This window comes from Anopheles funestus, chromosome 2RL (assembly GCF_943734845.2).
Source record: "Anopheles funestus chromosome 2RL, idAnoFuneDA-416_04, whole genome shotgun sequence".
NCBI lineage: Eukaryota > Metazoa > Arthropoda > Insecta > Diptera > Culicidae > Anopheles > Anopheles funestus.
The window spans coordinates 60,855,634-60,877,928 of record NC_064598.1 but is presented as its reverse complement, the minus strand read 5'-3'; the positions used below and the strand labels follow the sequence as shown (position 1 = coordinate 60,877,928).

General features: G+C 40.4%; 1 protein-coding gene across 9 annotated transcripts in view; it reads right to left on the bottom strand.

Moving 5' to 3' along the window:
- The window catches only part of LOC125761375 (tyrosine-protein phosphatase Lar), a 254,654-nt gene that overhangs the window by 191,347 nt on the left and 41,012 nt on the right, over nt 1-22,295 (bottom strand). For 8 of the 9 annotated variants that reach the window (XM_049422438.1, XM_049422441.1, XM_049422439.1 and 5 more), the window contains 2 exons: nt 16,008-16,051; nt 3,558-3,603 (listed from right to left, as the gene is read on the bottom strand). The gene's annotated coding sequence lies outside the window, so the exon portion shown is untranslated. The remainder of the gene's footprint in view (nt 1-3,557; nt 3,604-16,007; nt 16,052-22,295) is intronic. The other variant, XM_049422442.1, reaches the window with a different exon arrangement.

Here is a 22,295-nt window from a genome sequence, read left to right as displayed (position 1 = left end):
CTCTCTTACCGGGATGTACAATTTAGTAATCTTCTTTTCATTGAGCTGTAATTGATATTAACAGATGATACAGCCATTAAAGTAACACCGCACGGCCACTCTATAATTCATCTCTACAACCTTTATCCACCTCTACCTTTTCGGTGTTGCCGAAACGATTTTATGAAGAAAAAAATATCCTATGGGGAGCAATTTGAACATCTCACATCACATCCATCCCACCGTAAACGACACATCGTACCGGGGGCGTGTGGTGATTGCTTCCGACAAATGAAAAAAACAAAACACACACACAACTCCCTCACATTCTATGATAAATGAGCACAAATTAATCTAATCCTCATTGCACATAAAACAAATAATAAATGTACCATCAAAGTCCCACGAGATCGGGAAAAACAGTGTTTCGGCATGTGCTTAACGTACCACCGTCCCCATTACGATACATCACGCGTTTAGATTCGGTTTACCGTGAGATGTGAAAAAGATATCATCGAAAGATCCTATCATATCGAGCCCGATTTCTGTGCTTCGTGACTGAGGTGTACTTTGAGTTGAGATTTCCAGTCGATGTGATACCCATCGGGGATGGAGGTAAAATGAAACGCACACACCTAACTAAACTATGTACCATGGGTCACATTATGAGCACAGTACAGTACGAGATTCAGGTGAAAATTATGCTCTTTACAGCATACAGCCTTTCGGCTTCGTTGCAGGGCAAATGGCTCCCACCCAATGCTGATCGGAAACCTGGTACACATTATACCACACCCAGTGAAGCCTTGGCAGTGGGACTAGCAGGTGATTAGAATACAAATGGTGCCCATTATTATTAAGCCAAAAATATCCATCCCATTCGATGGCTACGAAACCCCCCAAATTCTGGCCTCCATAGACCAAAAAGCCTATTCACCCGTTCGCATGCACTTTACCGAATCGCACACGTACACAAAAGAACAAACGACTGCGGAACCCGGTACGAGGTATTTTGGCAAATAAAGCTACATGCACGTCGGTTGCAAAAACCAATGGGCAAATTTGGACAACATTGCTCACATCGGTTAAGCGCAGCGCATTTCAACTCGTGGACGTACAGCCGCGGGTACCGCAATAAGGCATAACCAACAAATTAATAAATTTTGAATATATTGCAGCAAGCATTAGGTTAAGCCTTTTACATACGCATACACACACATGTATTTACTCCAGTACTGTGTTCTGTAGAGTTGATCCTCGTCTACCGCCTTTATGAGCTAATAGATGTGTCAAGTCGCAGCTAGGAATCATCTGATCATCTCTCATTGATGATGATGAACATTTTCACGACCAATCAATGAGTGTGGAAATACTGGCGTGCTGTGTACACCACAATTTGCGGCAAGTTTGTTTTTTGTTTTCATATTCAAAGCAACGCTCGTGCTGATGTTTTAATGAATTGGGATTATTGTTGTAGTTATGCAGATGATTTGATCGAATATTTTGTTCGCCATCTTCCCACATAACTACATTTGTAGCATAGGGCAATGCATAATTATTAAAAAATTGATTAAATTTACATATGGTCTTGTAAAACTAGTGCTTATATTGCCCTTATATGTCGACATTCGGATGCAATAGGATTAATTTTAATTACAGATTTTTTTGCGAACCAAAAAGTAAAACTAGGAAATGCAGTTCAATGAGTTGACGGTTTGCAATACAATAAACACCTTCTAATATATTGTTATGCAGTTACTTTAAAGTTCCGCTTAAAACATAGTGTTCGCACACCGAGTACCGATCATTGTGTCGAAAATAATGCTCCATAAAGATCTATGCATTACTGCTAGCACTATACCACTTTTCAGCATAAAACTCTCTCCATCCTACTATGGTACAGTTGGTTCCCAAAACACCAACGACACCGATGCTCAGTGCTCGATAGCAATAAAAAAAGCCACAGATGTTCCGGAGCACTTGACTAATCTATGATTAATCCATGCACTAATCCGAAAGCTTCACGGATCGAAGACATAAATTTGTCAGCCGTGCAATGCGGATGCGGAGGAATACAGGAAAAGATTCGGATTCCCACCTCTTCCGCTTTTACTCCCACGGTTAGGATGGGATGGCAATGTGTTCCAAGAAAAAGAAGATAAATTTGTTTCGCCACAAACACTTCCTTTATTCGATATGCGCTCCGTTAGATACTAACTCAACACGAGAACGTACAGAAGAAAGAGAAGAGAAAAAAAAATCGGAAAAAAGCACAGTCAGAGCAGTCTGTTATATTCCTATCAAAACTGCGCCAAACAGCGAACATGTTTCATTGGAAAGCTACTGGGGTGGAACATAAAAACAACCAAAACAAAAACCCAAAAAGAAAAACCAACATGCACAAACCGTCACCACTAACAGCAGCAGCTGGTGCCTTTAAACCAAACGATGACGTCCGAAAGTGACAAAAAACAACAACAAGACACATTCGAAAATTGGAGCACATGCTAAGAAAAAGCACAGACTCAATACATTCAACCGGTAGACTAACGGTTAGTTTCACTCATCGAATGTCTCCTCGTACCGGATCTACCATTCTGGTGCCAGACACGCTGATCGGTTAGTTCGGAACCATTTCCGGAACGGCTCAATAATCCGCAATCGGAAGAAAATTGCCACAAAGTAGCGGTTCGCTAGCGCACCAACACCTTTACCGCGAACGCTGCGCGCACAACCACTACGAGCGGCCGCACTAAAGTGTGACCGGTTGCCCCTAAACGAGGAACGGAGGACGATGGTTTGCAATAAATTTTCGAAGATTTTCCTCGCTCCATAAACCCAAAACCAGAACAGGATGACAGCCAACTGGCCACTCTAGCCACCATTTCACTACCAGCTACCCCGAAAGCGTACCGCGACCACAGGCAGGTGGAAATAGGGAAATTATAACATTCGGTTTGGACGCTTTTTTTCATTTCTCCTAGCTCCACTACGTTGGCCATTGTATTGGAGCGTTGGAGCACGATACCATAAAAAAAATTCTCTCAAAGCACCAGCAATTGGGGATGAAATACGGTGAGCCGAAAGCAAGACGGTTTTAAATAAGATTAATCCTTATCTCTCGGCTTCACACATTGACCACCTTGATGGTCAGCGTATGGAACGGGATTCAACGTATTTTATGTTTTTTTTTGCAATGGGTATGACTCCCTCATTCACAATATCCTCGAAATCCTCATTATCCATCTTGCCTTTGCCGTAACAAATTCTAGCCGCAACGGATCTCGGAAGCTTTGATTTGAAAAGGATAAAAAATGACCATCCGAAAACATTTATCTTCCTCTCGTTCGCCACCGGAAAACATGAACACGTCGGTCGGGACTGGGTGTGTTGTTTTTTACGCACTATTGTCATGTTTCTTTATATCACGCATGACACGAAGCTGCAATGACCTATTGTTAAGGTGATATACGGTGACTTGTGTTGTGCCTTAAATGAACCGATACGCTGAAACTCAATTTCTTAATGCTGGTTTACAAACGAGAAGCAATTGTTATTTTTAAGAACAAGAAGCTTACCTGACATTGTCTCAGCTTATGTACTGCTTGCAACGAAATACGTCATCTGAAAAAGAAAAAAAATACATTAGTTATTCATTATTATTAACCCATAAAATGTGATACATATCGATATATTTATGTAAAAGTAGGAAACTATTTTCGCATTTATATATGCATTTAACGATTGTTTAGTAAAATTCCTGGAATATCGCGGAATTTTAAAAGAAAAAAACTTGAAGTACATAAACGTACTCCACTAGATAATTACTGCCAAAACTGCTATAATATATCAAATTTATATTAGCGTTATTAATTTATTTGTGTAAAATATCAAATGTTTTTGCAATTATTTCGAAATTGCAAGATTGTTGGAAGTCTCTAAATGTACTAACTAGAGAAAGAACTCGAAAGAGGTTGAAAGAAACAAGAATAGAATAAATTTATGAATATAGAAACGCTAAACTAATTTTCTATAGCAGAACAGTAGGAGATATTATTAAGTATTAGATTATGTATTTCGATTTAACCGCCCTGTCCGACAGGGACGGGGGCAAAGAAAACGTTCTTATTTCGTCTTTCTTAGCGTGACTGTGAACCACAAATTTATACTGTGGTAAACTGTTACTCGAAAATATCCTCCACTACAAAATAATCATGTAACAGCTTTACTCGGAAAAACCCACAGCTTAAGTCGGAAAAAAAGCGGAAAAACGAATCCAATATGTTTAAGCTGTGCAGAATGTAACCAAGCTTTTTCGAACACTTTTTCATATGTTTGCAAAATATCCGCAAACGCTTTCATTGTGCTAAAATGTGTACATTTGTAGCCCCTCCATATGAAAGCTCTGAAGCTTGTGAATTCTCCAGAAGATAATTATAGCACACCGCTATAAAATATTATATCAACGAACCAAACCTGTGTCTTGGCTAATATTCCACGCTAGGTGGCGCTCGTATCAGCTGAACGATTGTGAGAATGTGCTCATAGTGAGAAAATTTACTCACACGTTTCATACAGCTGTGCACAAATAGCAATCAGCTTCGTGAGTGTTTTCCACATAAATGAAGTAAAAGCTTTACTACGAAGCAAAACGATAAGTGTAATACGACTAAACATTCGTTAGCCATTAAAAACGCCAAGTTAATTCCTTTATTACTGTAATTCAATTTTTTAATTCCAATAATTTTGTAATTCCAATAAGACACCCATAACTAGTGTGCCGAACCCATCTACAAATTACTTATAATCAAGCTGTTGGTAAATATATTCGAAGAAGCTTTGAAGGAGTACTGTCACGAATTAAATGGAAGTAGAAATTAAATTAATGTATCATCCCAACATTAAAGTCATTTTTAAAATTGATTTTTCAATTCAAATTCAAAAATCGCTATGAAAATGACATTTTTCCAATCGTAATACCGAAAATAATAACCATGTGTTATGCATTCCGGTAGCTCAAATTAGTATAGTTCAAAGCATGTTCAGCGCTACACATTACTGCCCCTGAATTACACACTTACAGCAACTTGCTTCCCGACAGAGAACAATATCAAATTACTCACGTAAACCATGTTCGATGGACTGAATGTCATCGTCTATCTGATGCACGTGGTACAATTAAGGCTAGTGGGTAAATAAATGCCATCAATGGAACGGTTGTGCTCACAACGCGCACCGAAAACTCATTACCACCTGCCGAAATTACAGCTTCAGATTATCCGTAAATTACATATTCCCGAGCATACACAACATACACGCGCCCGGAACAGATACACACCTGGAGGCTACTTTTCTGATGAGGCTCTCAGGACGCTTGAACTTCTGTACACACCCCATTAATTATAACTATTGATTAATTCGTCCCTTATCTCTTTGCAGGGATGAGAGCTCAGCGCACACACCAGTGTGTACAAGAACTTCAACGTGCCTAAATTCAACAAACTTCCACCCGACGACTACAACAGAACAAACCTGATCATGCGGATGGTGCAGAAAGTGGGAGAGAAAGAGTCATAATCACCATCATCATCACCATCACCATCATGATTACTACCACCCTGTACTCCATATTTCCCCCGATCAACCTTTCTCGTACACACCCTTACCGAAGGTCGTGTTTACGAACCCATTGGAAAGAAATACAAACCTTACATTCCCCGGATCACACAAACTGGGATCAAATCATGCAGAAAGGATTCATATTTCTGCAACCCACACCCGCTCAATTTGATTTCCTTGCTTTGCGTTCGCACAAGCAAACCTTGTCCCCGTGATACTGTTTCACCAAACTGACAAACAACACACAGGCGCACTCGTTTGGTGAAATTGCACAGCATCCATCCTATTCGCTTCAGCTCCTAACGCCAGCTGTCGATGAATGATGATAAATTTGTAATTAATTGATGAAAAATGGCATCACCATCGTGTATGCGAGCATGCTGCGGAAAACCACTACAGTTCAGTTCGGCAAAAGCTCTGCAAGAACGTCGACGCACACACAGTCAGCGCAATAAAAAAAAAGACACTACAGAATCCAATTCTCCTTTCAATCCCCCGGTGTCGATCCACTACCGAATGCCGAGTTTTGTTTGTGTTATAACTTCCTCCACGTCGTCAGAACGTCGTTCTACACACCGGAAGAAAGATGATACTAATTTACCCGTCATAAGCAGACATCGTGGAACCGAAACGGAAGGTCGCTCGTCTAGTAAACTTGAAAAAAAATGGCCAACCAGGCAGGGAACATAGATAGAACCAATAACAGCGCAACAGCAGGAGCAACAATGGTTCACCGTGAAGGTTGCGCACGCCATGCGAAGGAAAACTTGACAAGACCAACTCCCGCGCAACAACATTGTTCCCACCTTCAACACCCAACACCCGTCGACTGTACGAAGAAGGATGCGAGGATTCGTGTGAAGGATTTCACATCAGGAATTCCATTCTGAGGCATGTCGTTGGAATGCCTTCATCACTCTTCTTTCGTTCATTCATCGTTTACAGTTGGTTCGTTTGCCGGTTTTGGACACATGCTTGCATATAACAGGAAACGGGACATACACAAAAATACATATGTTCCATATTCTAAAAATTGTAACTCGCAAAAATATGTCCATCCAGGTTCCGTCACATACTAGCATCACATCGAGGGTACTGGGGAAAAAAATGACACCACCCTTTCATTGAGAGGGCCCCTTTAAAAAACTCTTTACTACTTTTGCATTCTTACGCAAAAAGGCGAATTTGGGAACGTACACCCAACCTACCTTGTTTGCTCCATGAGCCCCGGCAGCTTTTACTCTTCGTTGTTTTTCTTGGTTCTTGAATAGACAACATTTGTGTTGTTTGTTTGTTTTTTTTTTGTTCAACTCTGACGTTTTGTACTATCCCTCTACTGATGCTACGCTGTGAATGGCCACGGACCTCTTGCAGTGAGTATGCTCCCGCTTCTGACACTGAACAGATAAAGGTATACTGTACAATAGGGAAAACATACACACCTACATATATCAAGTATCTTCCATTCGAGAAACACTCAGCGCTACGCATCCCGTACTCAGTGGCGCAGACAAGGCAGATGCAGGGAAGCATCAACAAATAAACGAATGAAGCTTCCGTTCACCACCATTCCAAACGTCTGCCTTTGGGAATCGTCCACGAATTTTAAATCGTCTAACAACACAGTTTCATCGCGAGAACCACCGCTCCAAGGATTCCAGCGGGGACGAATAAACAAAAAAATAGCACGAACGTCCAAGGTTTATATGAAAACTTTCTACATTTGTTAAGCAAAGAATTTTTGAAACGCGCCTTCCTTCTTTGCTCCTTGGTCGTTTTGCTACGATAACGCGTCTGTTATGTTTCTTGAATATGCCTTAGTAATCCAGGAAGAAGTCACACGGTGGCATAAAATGGGACCAGATGGCAGATTGATGAATAGATGACTTAATGTATGAATGGAAAACATTTTCCATTGCTGCTGTTGTACTGGTTGCTCATCATAGTAATTGTTCGTTTAGAAAAAGGAAAGCGTATTACCTCCAGGCGCTAATAAATCGTTTCCATGAATAGACATGCTCACAGAACCATTTCCACTGATACGAAAGGGGTTTAACGCTGTTTTTAACAGAAGCCAGGGACATTACAATTCGAACGCAAACGCAAATATGAATGATTGAAAATCACAAGACAATAAAAATCGATAAACATGACGAATGTTTTAAAGCTTGATTTGAAAGATAACATTTCTATCGCTTATTCAGATGACAAACTTGCTCTGTTCACTCAAACATTAAATATTTTAAATTACACAGATTTTCCTTATTAACATCTTAATTATGATTCAACACCAACATAAATTGTGCACTGGCAAACACTACTATTTTACCTGTAAAAAAGACCAACAAATAAAAATGCACATAAAACTAAACTAAATTATAACTATTCAATGAATTACTATTTCATGATCTTGACTCTCATTTTTGGGTCAAATTTAGTGAAATAAGGAAAAGAAAGTTTCGGTTACAAAATACAAAACTTTTCATAAGTACAGAAACTTGCTGGCTTGCAAAAATTAACACGACTATCACATAAATTTTGTTAATAAAAATTTTTTTCTTTTTTTTTTTAAATTTGTTTACTGTTAAATACACATGAAAATACTATTACGACAGGAAGCTGAAAAATAATTCTTATACAAATCAATTAATTTATTTAGCCCGTACCTTGCCGCACTGAAATTTACCGTTTCATACAATTTATAATTAAAAGTATTATTTTTCACATACTGAGCAGGGAGAAATTGTTTTCATTTACAAACTAAAAAATTAACAGCCTTCAACTTACTGTTAGCTAAGTAGATATGTCTTTCAAATGTTTACTTCCCTTCATATTTCAGATAACAAAAACACCAAATTAATGCATTCAAACATGAAAATGAAATGGCCTGCTTAAGACACAATACAACGTATAAGCAATGTGAGCAATGTGCTTATCTGATTCGTCGGGTAGTAGAATAACTATACAGTACAGCCTCACAGCAAGCCAACAATCAGAGTGAAAGTAATTGGGAAATTAAAAAATGGCTACCATCAATTTATCCGGCTTCCGGAAATTCGGTCGTTGCGCTTGGAACGATGAATCTGGTCGCGCGCTTTTCCTGCACCATAGTATACCGTTGAGAAGTGTTCGTTGTATACATTCGCCAACAGGAAAAAAGCAGATATTCCCAGAATCAGGTTAAATTAATCGTTCCGGTTTAAAGCAATTTCGTCAGCACTCAGCTTGGTTGCTTCCTTTTGTTGGTATTTTTATTGCTATTGTTGTTGAGCGCCTTAGCCTGATTTTCGTAAAGTGATGCAACCAAATTTCGATCCTCTGTTGCACATTGCTTCAACGTGCAAGTGCATAGTGAGCAGATGAGATGCTAACATTACCTCCGCTCTGCAGGGTAGTCTCCCCTTCAATGCTATTTGCGTCGTCCTAACAGGTACCGGCAAGGGATCCTACTTTCTTGCAACACGGACCGAGCGGAAGAGAGAATGAATGTTGAAGAAATAAATTTTCTAATTTGCTGAATGTACATTTAGAACATTTTTCCTCACTCAAACGGGAGCCAAATTAAACCAAAGAATGTTTCTTGTTCGAAATACTTCATGAAAGGAACGTGCCGGAAGGGGAGGAAACTTCGGACAGCCCGGTAAGCAACAAAAACACCCAAACCAGACGGAACAATCAACAACAAAGTCTCATTCAAAAGCATATAAATAGTGCACGTACAGAGCACATCATATGCAACATGAGGCGAACGATCGGAGGTGCGACCAACAAGTCATTGTTTCAGTATGAATCTTCTTGCTTCGAAAACTTGCCTTCTTTTCTTGACCATACGGAACAAACTAACGCCAGCATTCTTTCTCCGAAACCGATCTTTTACCAAACGCCAACAATGACGATGAACGATTGCAATGCAATGCAAAGAACTGTATAGTAGTTCCGGCTAGAATGCACCACGAACGACCAACTGGTTGATATGAGCGGTGCATGCAGGAGACACAATCGGTGCAAGCTTATACGAAAGTATTGTTGAAAAAAGAGGAATTGCAACTGTTCCTGCACCTTATTGCACACGCAAACCAATGCATAATATACACACAATGAACAGGATCACTCTTAATCCTCGTTTAGAATGAACGTCGTACAGCACGAAGCGCTTTCCGCATCCGCTCGAATAGTTTTGCACAGTTTCAAGATCGACCATTTTTGGTGCTTTGGGCCTTATTCTCATTCCACCCAATGGCTTGTCCACTGCCATCTAAAAGCAATGCAGAACGAAAATAGAGGGACGAACGAATTTATTTGTTTTCCATTTCCAGTCTGCATCCAAACATCTCGCCCCACCTACCCCATCGCATAGCATTGTCCTGTCATCGTTGGTTTATTTCCATCAGTGTTATTCCCCAAAGCATCCAAAGTCCTATGACGACTTTCCCATTTACCTTCCACCATTTTGTGGTACCATCTTGAGTTGGTCTCCAACGATAGATAATTTGATATTCTTCTTCCAAGCATTTGCTCGGAAAAACGTAAAAGATCCCGGCAGCCCAAAATCACTGTGTCTCGTATCTCTCACACACGGAGACACAAACTCACATACTTGCGTGTGCAAGTCTACTTCTTTGCTCCACAAAACTTTCCAAATTTCCGTTTGCCGGTTTCTGCTGGCGACCATATCGTGCATCGGGGAGTTGCCACTAAGGGGCGAACCGTTTCAGACGAAAAAAAAAGAACTTGTCAACGAGGGCTCCGAGTCACCGAAAAGCTTGCGTATCTTTCTTGCAATTGTATCCATCTGCCGTCTGCCAACACACCGAACGTTCCAGTTCTTCACAACAAACTAAGGATCCGAGTCGTCTCTACTGTCACCTCTATCAATTGTTGGCTCGTCATGAGATGAAACCGCCCAGAATCGATAACGTTTGCATAGTTTGTAAAGTGCATTAAAAACTGCACACTCACATCTACAATCAGCCGAGTTTGACCTAAACCATTCTTTCGTCCCAAACGAACCCCCGGGCGATGGGTGAGCTCCTTGAACGATGAAAGGATCGTACTGCATAATGCATTCACAACGTTCCTTCATCCGCCACGGACACACTCGCAATCATCGTCTAAATATGGGGTGCGGTAGACGGGCCAGAGATGATTGTATTTCGGTTTTGATTTTCCACAAACAGACGAACACAGGGCAATGGTACCACTGTTTGGCATAATTTCGTTTACGCACGCAGTTTATGCACGAGAAGCGAAACAGTTTCTATCAATCAGGGAATGCATAATAATTACGTCATAATGATAAGCATCGTGACAAATGGAGCGCGTTCGGTATCGATTATATGATTCAATCCGTTCTGCCCACCGTACGATTGCTATTTGGAATTAATTATTGTATCGATGAGGTGAAGTGTCCGAGTTCGGTTTCTCTTCACTTTCTAATCAAATGGAAAATAACTGTGATTATAATCACTAACTATTTGATCCCCGTTAACGCATTATCATGCCACACTCATATTAATGATTACCATTTTCATTTTATTGTACACACACCAGAATAAGGAAAACAACTATTTGGCTAAATAAGGATTGGGGCACAGGATTGCGGTACTCAAGAAACATATTAAGTAGACAACTTTTGCTAAACTCATTATAGCCTTATGTTTCATAAGTTCGACACATCAAAACACACCACTGCTAACTACAAAAAATCTTATTTTCCTCACGATCCATTCTGGTCATAAACTGCAAAAGTTAAAGGATGAAAACTTGTTTAACTTACGAGAATTTTTATTCCAAATCGTGACTTTATGACATCGCAACATGCAACTCGACGCATACCCGGACGCTTATCTGACCCTGGTGTTCCACCCCTACCCTACCCTCTTTGCCTTCGACGTTGGACCTTCTTCACTATTATCCTTTTTCTAGCATAAACGTGTAACACATTCCAAACACGAACACTTGTGCCCTATCATCAAACGCTTTCAGAAGTGTCTTCCACGTACCGCATAAAGCTATCATACGTCCACCGTATGTTAGTTGCCATTCCACGGGACAGTAAAGGTCGCGATGCACCGTCGGCTGCTCAAATATGTGACCTGGTTTTTGGTGAAATTACACTTTAAACTTTTTAGCCCCGCATCGCATCACATTGTCCTCGCAGGAGAACCACTTGAACGACATCGGGTTTCATCTACGTGTACTAGCGTTAGGTCACCGGTGTTCATTTATTGCGGCACACTGGTGGTACGTGCAAAATTTAAGGAAGAAAAACTAAAAACTAAACTCTCACGACGCTTTCGAACTTTCTGTTCCGTGCCGCGACATTCTTTAATCTAACAGGGATATTCATTTAAAATTGGAGAACAAACTAAGCGACGCGCAGGGAAACTGCCAAGAAATGGGAACAGGCTAGCGGAAGGTGACAAGTTCACACCGGCACCTAACAAACTCATTGCACCGTTCAGAGCACGACACAGTGCGAAGCATTTTAATGCGAAATCAAGACTTTAATTACTTACCCGCCACCTATTATTGTCACCCTGGAACCGTGACCACGGTCTACGGTTCTGTAACCGCTGCCTGTGAGCTTTTTCCTAAACCTAAGGGAAAACGTAGAACACGCTTCCCTATCTCCAATCTTGGTTTGCTATCCTCACTGTTGAGGTCAATTTCTTGCGCTCCTGTCAAGCTTAACTCTTGCGGCCTGTGACCATTTTAACTTACCAAAAGCTTTCCCTCAAGCCGCAACTTTCAAGTTCCGGTTTTCCCAACCCGAAGCGGGGAGAAAACTCGAGCCATACCGTGCACCGTGACGCTATCACGGCGATTCGATCTATACCGCCACCATCACACTACCGGGTACGGACGTTACCGGCAAGTTCGCTAACTTGATCGTGATACACATTCACACACACACACAATATAGAACAGTGTCCTCCTAACTAAGTCCGATGGTGTACGGGATAAATTTGTGCAACTTTACATTGTTTTAATAAACTTTTGCTCACACAGCTGCACACAGCCGCGACCACCAAGTAGATAGACCACCGTCTGCGAAACCCCATGCAGGGTTTTTGGACGAGAGACACCCAGAAGTGTCCGTCGGTTCACTCCGTGTCAGCAAGGACTCACCCTTGCACAGCTGGATGTCGTTAGCGCATCCTGGAGGAAGTTCGTCTCTCGATTTCGCACCCCATGAGCATGTTTACCGTGAGCCAAAACTTGTGCAACTTCACCTGCTAAAAGAGGACACGTGTCATCGAGCCTGGGCCCAAGCAAATGTACAGGGCATGTACGGTACGAAACAGGGGCTAATGTATGCACAGTTAACTTTTACTCCCACTGTTTAACGTTGCAAACGCGGCAGCACGTACTCTACCACCCGAAGCACTTTTCCATCGGCATAATTGGTCGTAGAGTTCCACCGCCAGGAACTTCTCTGTGCTAGAGGAAAAATACGGACCAACAGAAAAAAAACCACGTGAAACAAACCCAAGGTACCCGAGCAAACGCGCATCCTACTCTAGACGATGCAGGAAGTACTTAAATGTAGGAAACCGCCACTCCCGACGAACCACTTGTCTTTGCTTAGTCGGCCGATATTCAACCAGGCAAGCATTCGGCCAATATGGTTGCAATCTGTAACGAGTATTTGATTCGATTTATGTGCACAAGGTGCTACATTTCCACCTTTTACACTGTGCCTGGTGGCCGGATTTGGATTTCGGATGGAGAACTACAACTGTAATTGCCGCTTTTGTTGCATGCCCAAGGATGCAATAGCTCTTACCGTGGGGTGGAAATGTTAATTTCAATGACAAATAATTGCTTTTACTGAGCTCTTCACCTTTCCACTTTAGTGGGGTTAAGTTTCATATCTTATAGCACTAAAAGTATTTTGGTTATTTCGAGAAATTATCATACTTAAAATTTTTATCCAAACTGTTTACGTCTACATTTGATACTTATACGTTTCATGAACATTCATATCAGTTCATAATATTGAATTTTATATTACACTGCTTATTGACATTTTCATTCATACCTATTTGTTGTAAATAACAACGCGTCGTTGTTTGTGTGATGACAGGTTTCAGTTTAAGGGTTTATAGCAAATAAAGAATAACGCCCATCACCACATGAGATTAAGTCGGAGCTTTGTGAGGAGTCGAAATAATGGTCGAAACGGTATAAATAAGGGCGAAAGGCGCGCTTTCGACACTCTCTAATGTAATGATAATGTAATGAATGTAATGATAAATAAAGACTAATTTGTGGTTTCTTGACTGATAGGAGACAAACAAAAGCTTTACTGGTCGTTTTCTTCATAACACTATTTGATCCGTAACCAAGCAAACACGATATGATTTTTTTACATTTTTATTTAAAATGTTGAATCAATCAAAATTATCCTCCATCTTACCGATTCCAAATAGCTTTTCACCGGTTTGACATAAAAAACGAGCGTTACCCAGTTGAATAATCACTTTATGAAGCTGAAACGATCCTTTTTTGCGCGTTTCATTAGAGTTCTCTAGTGATAGTTTCAGTTTATTTCATTATTTACCTTGTAGTAGTTTATATCGATCTGGTCCCAACAGGTTACCGTCATCAAAGACTATCGGCAATGTCAAAATTATCATTTTTAAAGTAACGGATAAATAATTAGCACGTACCAAAATTGCTTTTCTAGGCCAAATACTAGCAAAACTTACAATGAACTGTGTGAATGCCGAGAATATGGTGAACGATGAGATACGTACACTAAAACCCCTGCCAGCTATAATTAGAGTCTCAACAATCGGTTGGCGTTATGGTTTGCTTAAGTGAATGCCACGACCACCAAATGAACGTTTGTATCTTTTCCAGAAACGTAGGACTCTCCCCGTTCGTAGGATATCAAATATTAACGATATATACATCTCAATCAAACATGCCCCCGTGCATTGAGCAAAAGTAAATGTGATTGCAATTGCTTATCTGCTGGAATTGCGTGCAAAAGCGAATCGAAGAAAAAAAACGCATAAAAATATAGGTCGACCGAACGTCGATCTTATACTCTATTTGAATGCAGCTGCCATCGACAAGCGGCACATACCAGCGTAGAAGAAGGGCTTCGTCATCCTCAATCGAGCGCTCGGCGTGTGTCACGTACTCTGCGCCATCTAGCAACATGACGGTCAATAGGACCCAGCCGGTTCACCGACTGACGAATGCACAATTGGCAGATTTATGCAAAGCTAAGTCATCTGCGGTGCTACCGGGACAATACATCCAATCATCTGGAGCGTTTACACTCGCCTAGGCGTGCGTGTGTGTATGTGCGTGTTATCACATACGTCCACCACAAAACCCACCAATATGCATACAGAACAGGCCGTTGTGTTGCGTGATTGCTGGTGGCGGAATTCAGCACCATCGGTCCGAAACAGTCGTACGCACACTGATGCCGTACTACTATAAATCATTATTCCGATTTAATTAACAATCAATATTCAAACATTAGCCAACGGCAAAGCCGGTTCGAGCACAATCCACTGTGACATAGGCTACGGTTCGTTGTGCTTCTCGAGGCTTCTTTTGCAAGCGGATTAGTTTCCTTCACACCTCAATCTCAACGTCCACCGAAGCACCGATTCGGCATGGTATCGTTCCAAGCTCACAGTGCGCACAGTCGATCCCGTGTTTGAACAGAGTGACATCACGACCGCGGTGGTCAACACGCATCCTGCGAAAGCCTGTCCTTTGCCCGGATTATACTGACCGCGCGTGCTACATACCTTACGCGCCTCGTACGATACCGTGCCGTCGGTTTGTGCCTACCCACTGCTCACTGGTTCACTGATAGGTTCCGGCAGGATGTGTACACAGCAACGACACCTATGTCTCCGGCCGAATAGAGTTGTTTAATGCTGGAGAATAATATATTTATAACGCCACAGGCTCATTATGGTCGGGCCCGCTGCAACAAGAATGTTCACAGACCAGGCAGGATCGGGCCGAGGGCCCAATTGGTGGATTATTGAAGGGGATTTAGGATTATCATTAACTCCATACCGAGCCTACCATATCGTGAATGAGAAACCGAACCTAGACGCTTCCCTCCGCGCGTTTGTGTACTAATAAGTGTTCATTGTCCGAATGGTTGGTGGACTGGTTTGCCGTTCATTAGAATAATTGAACCGCCGTTAAATTTTGAGGAAGAAATTAATTAATCATCAGCAGCATTACCAACCCTAACACCGACTACCCGAACCACAAGCCCACATTCAAACAGAGCGGATGAGGTTTCCAACAATTGCACGGACAATCAAGCATGTATGGGTTTGGTGACTTAAGAACAATAATTTAAACATGTCACGCACATAAATTACACACTTTTAACCGGATAACTAGCGGATGATACATACCTCGTACGATTGTTTCGATTGTTATAGATGAGTTAATAAATGCTCTGAAAAATGCAAATGGAAAAAACACACATTAAATTTTCTTATTTACCTATAAAGACTAAAATTACATCTATATTGTAAAAAAAAATTAGCTAAAATTGTTTATATACGTGGGAATTCAATCAAGGTATATAATAAAACACACAACAGGTTGTTTGTATAGCTCTCAAAAAGGATGTTACAATCTGAGTACATAGAGATATGTCACAGGAAATAATCTTCAAACCCATGTAAGCAAAATAAATGCTACTTAATAGAGATGTGCACACTGAGTAAGAGTGAGTGAGTGAGTTTAATCGTGCATAGGAGCGCTTTTACTCATTCACTCACTGTGCCGACTAATGGCTGACTCTCTTGCGTTTTTACACACTCTCTCTGTGTGCTGACTAAAGAGTAACAATTTAAATCCAAAAGGAGTAACAACTCAAAAACTCAAAAAGAGTATGAAAACATTTACTCACTCTTATTGTATGAATTGAAACCCCAAAAGAATGAGTCATTAGTCGGCAGAGAGAGAGAGTGAGTGAGTAAAAATGACAAGGAGTGAGTCATTAGTCGACAGAGAGAGTGAGTGAGTAAAAACCCCGACGAGTGAGTCGGCAGAAAGAGTGAGTGAGTAAAAACGCCAAGGAATAATTAAAGGAATATTTTAGAGTAATATTTGTATGACTCTCAAAAGAGTGAGTAAAAGATTCAAATCCTTATAACCACTCTTTCACTCTGTTTCAACTCTCTGAAAAGAGTGAGTATTCTCATCTGTACTACTTAGCTCACCTCACTCAGCAAACAAAACATACATTTTTTTATTCAGGTATAACGACCTGGCCTATTGATAGCAAACAGAACATATTATTAGCACAATCATATTTACAGTACGTTCTTTGCAAGTACATGAAATTTAATTAAACTTGAAAATAAAAACGCAAGGAAATAAAGTAATGAACCAAGCTAGGTCCTAAAATGTATATTATGTATTTAACTGTTTTAGCAAACAATGTTAAATATTCGTTCAATTTTCCTTACTTCTTAAAGCAAGTTTTTTGGATAATTATATACGATTAGCTACTTTCTGCTACTATAAGCGGGCAGGTTACAAAGCAATTTTCTCCATCAAACAAAACGCTGTACGCCCTTTTGTACGCTGCTTTTGTTATGAGAATTGCAAGTAGCTAAGTTTCTTATTCGTTCCACGAAAATAATGCGCGGAAAGCACAGCTCGACTGAACTTTGCTTCTGTTTTTCAATGTCACATTGCAAGCACTGAAAATGTCCCGGGGCGGGAAAGTACTAACCTCATTGGGTTTACCTCAATTACAGAACCGTCAATGAACCGTGCTTCGTCCTTTTATAGTTTCCGTGCACTGTGCACAAGTGCTGCCACCGCCGCTCAACCTTCCTGTGACTATCGAGAAGGAGTCCTGGGTATCGACTTCTATTCCTCTGGTAAGCACACTCTTTGGCAGCGCTCGAAATCACCACCATCCCTGAGTTCATATAAATGACCTAGTTCAATTCTAACCTCGCTACCCAGTGGCTTCGGCTCATGCTGCTATTGCTTTCATGCATTGAAGAAGGCGGAAAGAAAAAAAAACACCACACCAGCACATATTTCTGCCGAATGTATGCCCGTTTGCTACAGCTCAGGTCCATTCGCAATTTCATCGTAACTGAATGGTGAATGTATTCCGCATGCTAGTGTAGGGCACACACAAACTATCTACTCATCGTAGACCGCGCCATCCAAAGACTGTTTCAAACCAATACGCTTCGTACGCCGGTATACACATGCTTGTGCCCATGCTCTGATGAACTTTTATATTACACAGAATTAGTTTTAATCATGCATTCACAATTCCCCAGGTAATCATCCGACACTGCTAGTCGGCATTATTACTATCGATCTTTGCCAGTGGTTCTAAGGGGTGTCTCAGGCTTCATTGCGAACTTTATTAAATGTAGCAGAATATTTTATCTACTTTTTCGTACAATTACACACCACATTTTACGGTACTGATGTTACGACTTTTTTTTATCCAAGTTTCCATTATCCACATTTTCATTATTGCTATTCATAAAATAATTGACATTACACAATTTTTTCACTCAACGAAATGAAAAATTCAAACCACTCTAAACATACTGTGGAGAACGAAAAGTGGAAAAAACATACACACTGAACAAATTATAACCAGCATGTTAGTTGAGGAAAAAGAAAAAACACCAACCTAACCAACTAACAAATTATTCAAACCGAGAATAAATGCGCGCTGCATGTTAGCAATATTTTCAACAAAAGCGACAACTAAACACGCATCCTCTCGGTCTCCCAATGTTTCACTCTCCCTTGAAAAAAAAACCGGTGCAAGGACATGCATCGTCATGCAAACGGGCCCGCGTGAAATGTCATCGAAATGAGACGAAACTTTTGAGTGACGAATAATAATTTATCACATGTTAACACACACGACTATTCACGAGCGCACTTGAGCATACTACACACATGCACTCGGGCAAGCGGCATCGAATGGGTGAGCAGCAAAGCGGTGCATCTGGGGAATCTGTACGAAACGAAATTGGGCCACGGCAAGTGAACTGGCTCGTGATACGAAAATATAAAATGCTCCTTCGCACCAACGACAATCGTGCCCAACCTAAAGCAATAGAAATGAATGCGCGTCAGGAGACTGTAGCACTTTGCCGAGCGACATACGCCTGCCTGTCCTATGGCAAAACGACACTATCTAACAACGGTATCAGATGGCCCATTGCTGCAATGGCGGTAACACTTGCGTATCCCGTGGCAGGCTCTTCCCGGCGTCCCAGTGGTCAACAGCGGAACCTGCGAGAGCGTTAGCGTCAACAGCTCGACCGGGAATTGGACAAGGTTGCTACAAAACGCGACCATTTGCGACGCTGAACCGCACGCTCCTACCAGGATCGAAAACACAGCTCGCACTGAAACCCATTTAATCCGATAATTACATTAAAATTTTAATTAAAACTTAATTCAATCTCGGCACCGCTCACTCACTTGCTACAGAATATTTCACTCGCTGGCTTCGTGCGTATCTTCCTAATGCACTGCACACCAACAGCTAACGCCCGCGAATAGGGCCGTGGCTAGCGAGAAACGTAGAAACAAGCAAACTCGTCGTCTGTATTATGCAGCTACAATCAAACACACATATGAGCGTACTGTCCAGGATAAACATAGTCGTAAGCTAGCATTGAGACAAGATATACTATTGCAAGAAAGTAGATCAACGGCAAGTCTACATTTCCTTTTTGGATGTCACTGAAAGATGTTAGCCTCGGCTAATATAGAGATAAATATAATATTTTTGTTTTTTTTTGCAGTTAGATCGTTTCATAAAGAATTTAATTACCTCCTTGCGTTCATTCTACTTTATAAGTCGATAATTAAACTGTAAAACATAATATTCATTTCAATTTTAAAATTTCAGAGTATACCATTTTGAAACCAGCTAAAGGAAGTTCCCGAAATCCGCGTATCTCGAATCTCCGAAGTCGAATCCCGGTGCAATTTTGATTCAAACTGACAGTTATTGTTGCGTCCTGCAACTAAAGTTTCTTTCCTTAAGCAAACTTTAGTTGCAGGACGCAACATTAAAAAAACAACAACCATAACTTGTTCCTCTTTACTTAACACTGGCGATCCTCTCAACGTGATTCCCATCGTCACTTCAGACTCCGGCCACACGTAGCCGAGGAGTAGCGCCCTCTGTCGCATTAATTTTGTGACCTCACGCAGTTGCTAACGACCTTGGGTTTGTTAGCGACAGTTATAAAGTCAACATCATACTCGAATCGTAATTTATTACGATTTAAAGGCGTTCAGAAGGAAACGTCGGCGATTGGAAGGATATTTTAGCAAAAATCGTTGGTTTGATGAAGTTAAAAGAAATTTTCCACCTAATTTTAACTTATTTCCTTTATTTTTGTGCTATAGCACACATCACTGAGTTGTCAAATTTTAAAACCCATTTATGTGCGGATCCGCGTATAAGAGGTACCGTGTATCTCGGGGACTACCAATAATTATTTTTCGTGTCAAAAATATGGAAATAACATGGCAATCAAATATTGGAAAAGCATCGTTGCGCCTTTCCAGGTTAATTGATTGGGATTTTTAACAAGTTTAGTTCCATACATATAAGTTCATGGCCCGGTGGTGTATGTAATAAACGGCGTTGGCACACACGGCAGGACTGGGGTTCAAATCCCATCCGGACCGTTTCCCCGTAGCATGGACTAACTATTCTGCTACGTGGTAAAATAAGTCTTGATACGGCCAGGACATTCTAATCGAGCAAAAAAATAAATAAATATAAGTTCATATAAAATCTTCATGCTCTACACTGTCAGTTCATGCAATAACGCCCGAGTATAATTTGAGTTCTACTATCGATACAATTAATTATCCATTTCAAATATTTTTCTCCATTCTCACACATTATATCCATATTGTCTGCAAATAGTGTTCTTGTGCGGATGAATAAATTTAACGATTACTCACAGAACAAGTATAAAAAGGCACAGATAAAAACTAGTTTGTCATTCCAGCAAGATATATCCCTTCGAATATGAAACATATATCATTGTTAGCGGTACAACAATTATTGGCAAAATCCGTACAGCTCTGTTTTTCAAATGACAAATTAAGCAAACCTGTCGTACAACTGTAAGCATACACATATTCAATAAAGTCGCTTCATTTGTCGAATTGAATAAGTACAGATAATAATCGAATTTGCAACCTATCGAGTATCACATTGTATCTGATTTTTTTTTATTCCATAGTCGCCAAACTTTTCCACAGCGCAGACCAAATCTGAATGGATACAAAAACAAATTTATGGTAATTTTCATTTCAATAATCAAAAGTTGACCTACATTCAACCGATACGCTCATTCCATCACATCGTCCTCATAACTTTGTTTTACTCGTCACGAACAAAAACACAGCAGGGCACATTCTTCACGTTATCCTTTCGGAGGCACTTTAAGCAATGGCTACCGACACAGATGCATATGCAAAAAGGGCACGCAATTAGCTGTGGTGAACCACGCTTATGTGCACTGCACTACTTAAATGGTACCATGAGTAAATACTGCTACAACCGCTTTTACCATGGCTGATTACACATTCGATCGAATAGTCGATCGATTTGCGGTCAGTCAGACAACATAATGTTGTTTCTGTGGCTAATGGTCGAGCAAGGTTGAACCTCATTGGGTAGCTATATAGCTGCACGTTACTGCATATTGAAAGTGAGATTCATTTTATTTTGAAACACATTTCTAAAGCATCATTCTTTTATAACATTTTGAAATATCCTAGTTTTATATCCTTAATATGCCCTATATTTTATTGTTAATTATAAATATTAATTTAAAAATAAATTTTGCGTCTTCTATTAGTCTACATTGATTTCTATTGCTAATTTATTTTGTTAATCTTTTTATAGCTATACATCATTTATTTCTTTGATTATTTTAAACTGATTTTTGAAAGTTAACAAGTGGTACTCATACAGCACGAAAAAAAATCCTTAATCGTTCATTGCGATTCAAGGACGATAATTTAGCAACAAACGTAAAAATTTGTTTATGTTTTTGGAGCTCGTTTATTAAACTTTTTTCAATTACATAATTACATAGGCTGTCAGAACAGTGAATGCGTGTCGATTGTATGTTACGGCAACTTCTTGGGATTATGATTTTATTTAGCATCATCAGTATTTTCATTCATTCAATTAATGATTAATCAATGCAACGAATGCACATTCGTTTTACTTCTCAATACCGATATTAGTAACAAATCGTTGAAAATACTCCTGTGAATACTTTGCAAAACCAAAACCAAAAATAAAACAAAGAAAGAACGGCTCTAATTACCGATAAAAACATAACACACCGCACACCATGCAAGATCGGAAAGGCGCCAAACAGAAATTGGCATTCCATTCTGTCATCATGGTTTAGCAATTACCACTCATAAATTACGAAGTATTTCCTGCTCATAGCCACTGCCACCATTCCACCAAACTAACCCAGTGCCATCCTTCCCTCGCTAGATGATAACGTGTGGCTAGACGATTTATCTGCTCCACCCACGATTGGACTGCGTACAAATGTCAGTGTCACGGGAATTGTGAACGAAGTGATAGTGAAAAACTGAAGGAAAAAAAAAATTACGGATGCAAAGGATGCCGCGGACCACGA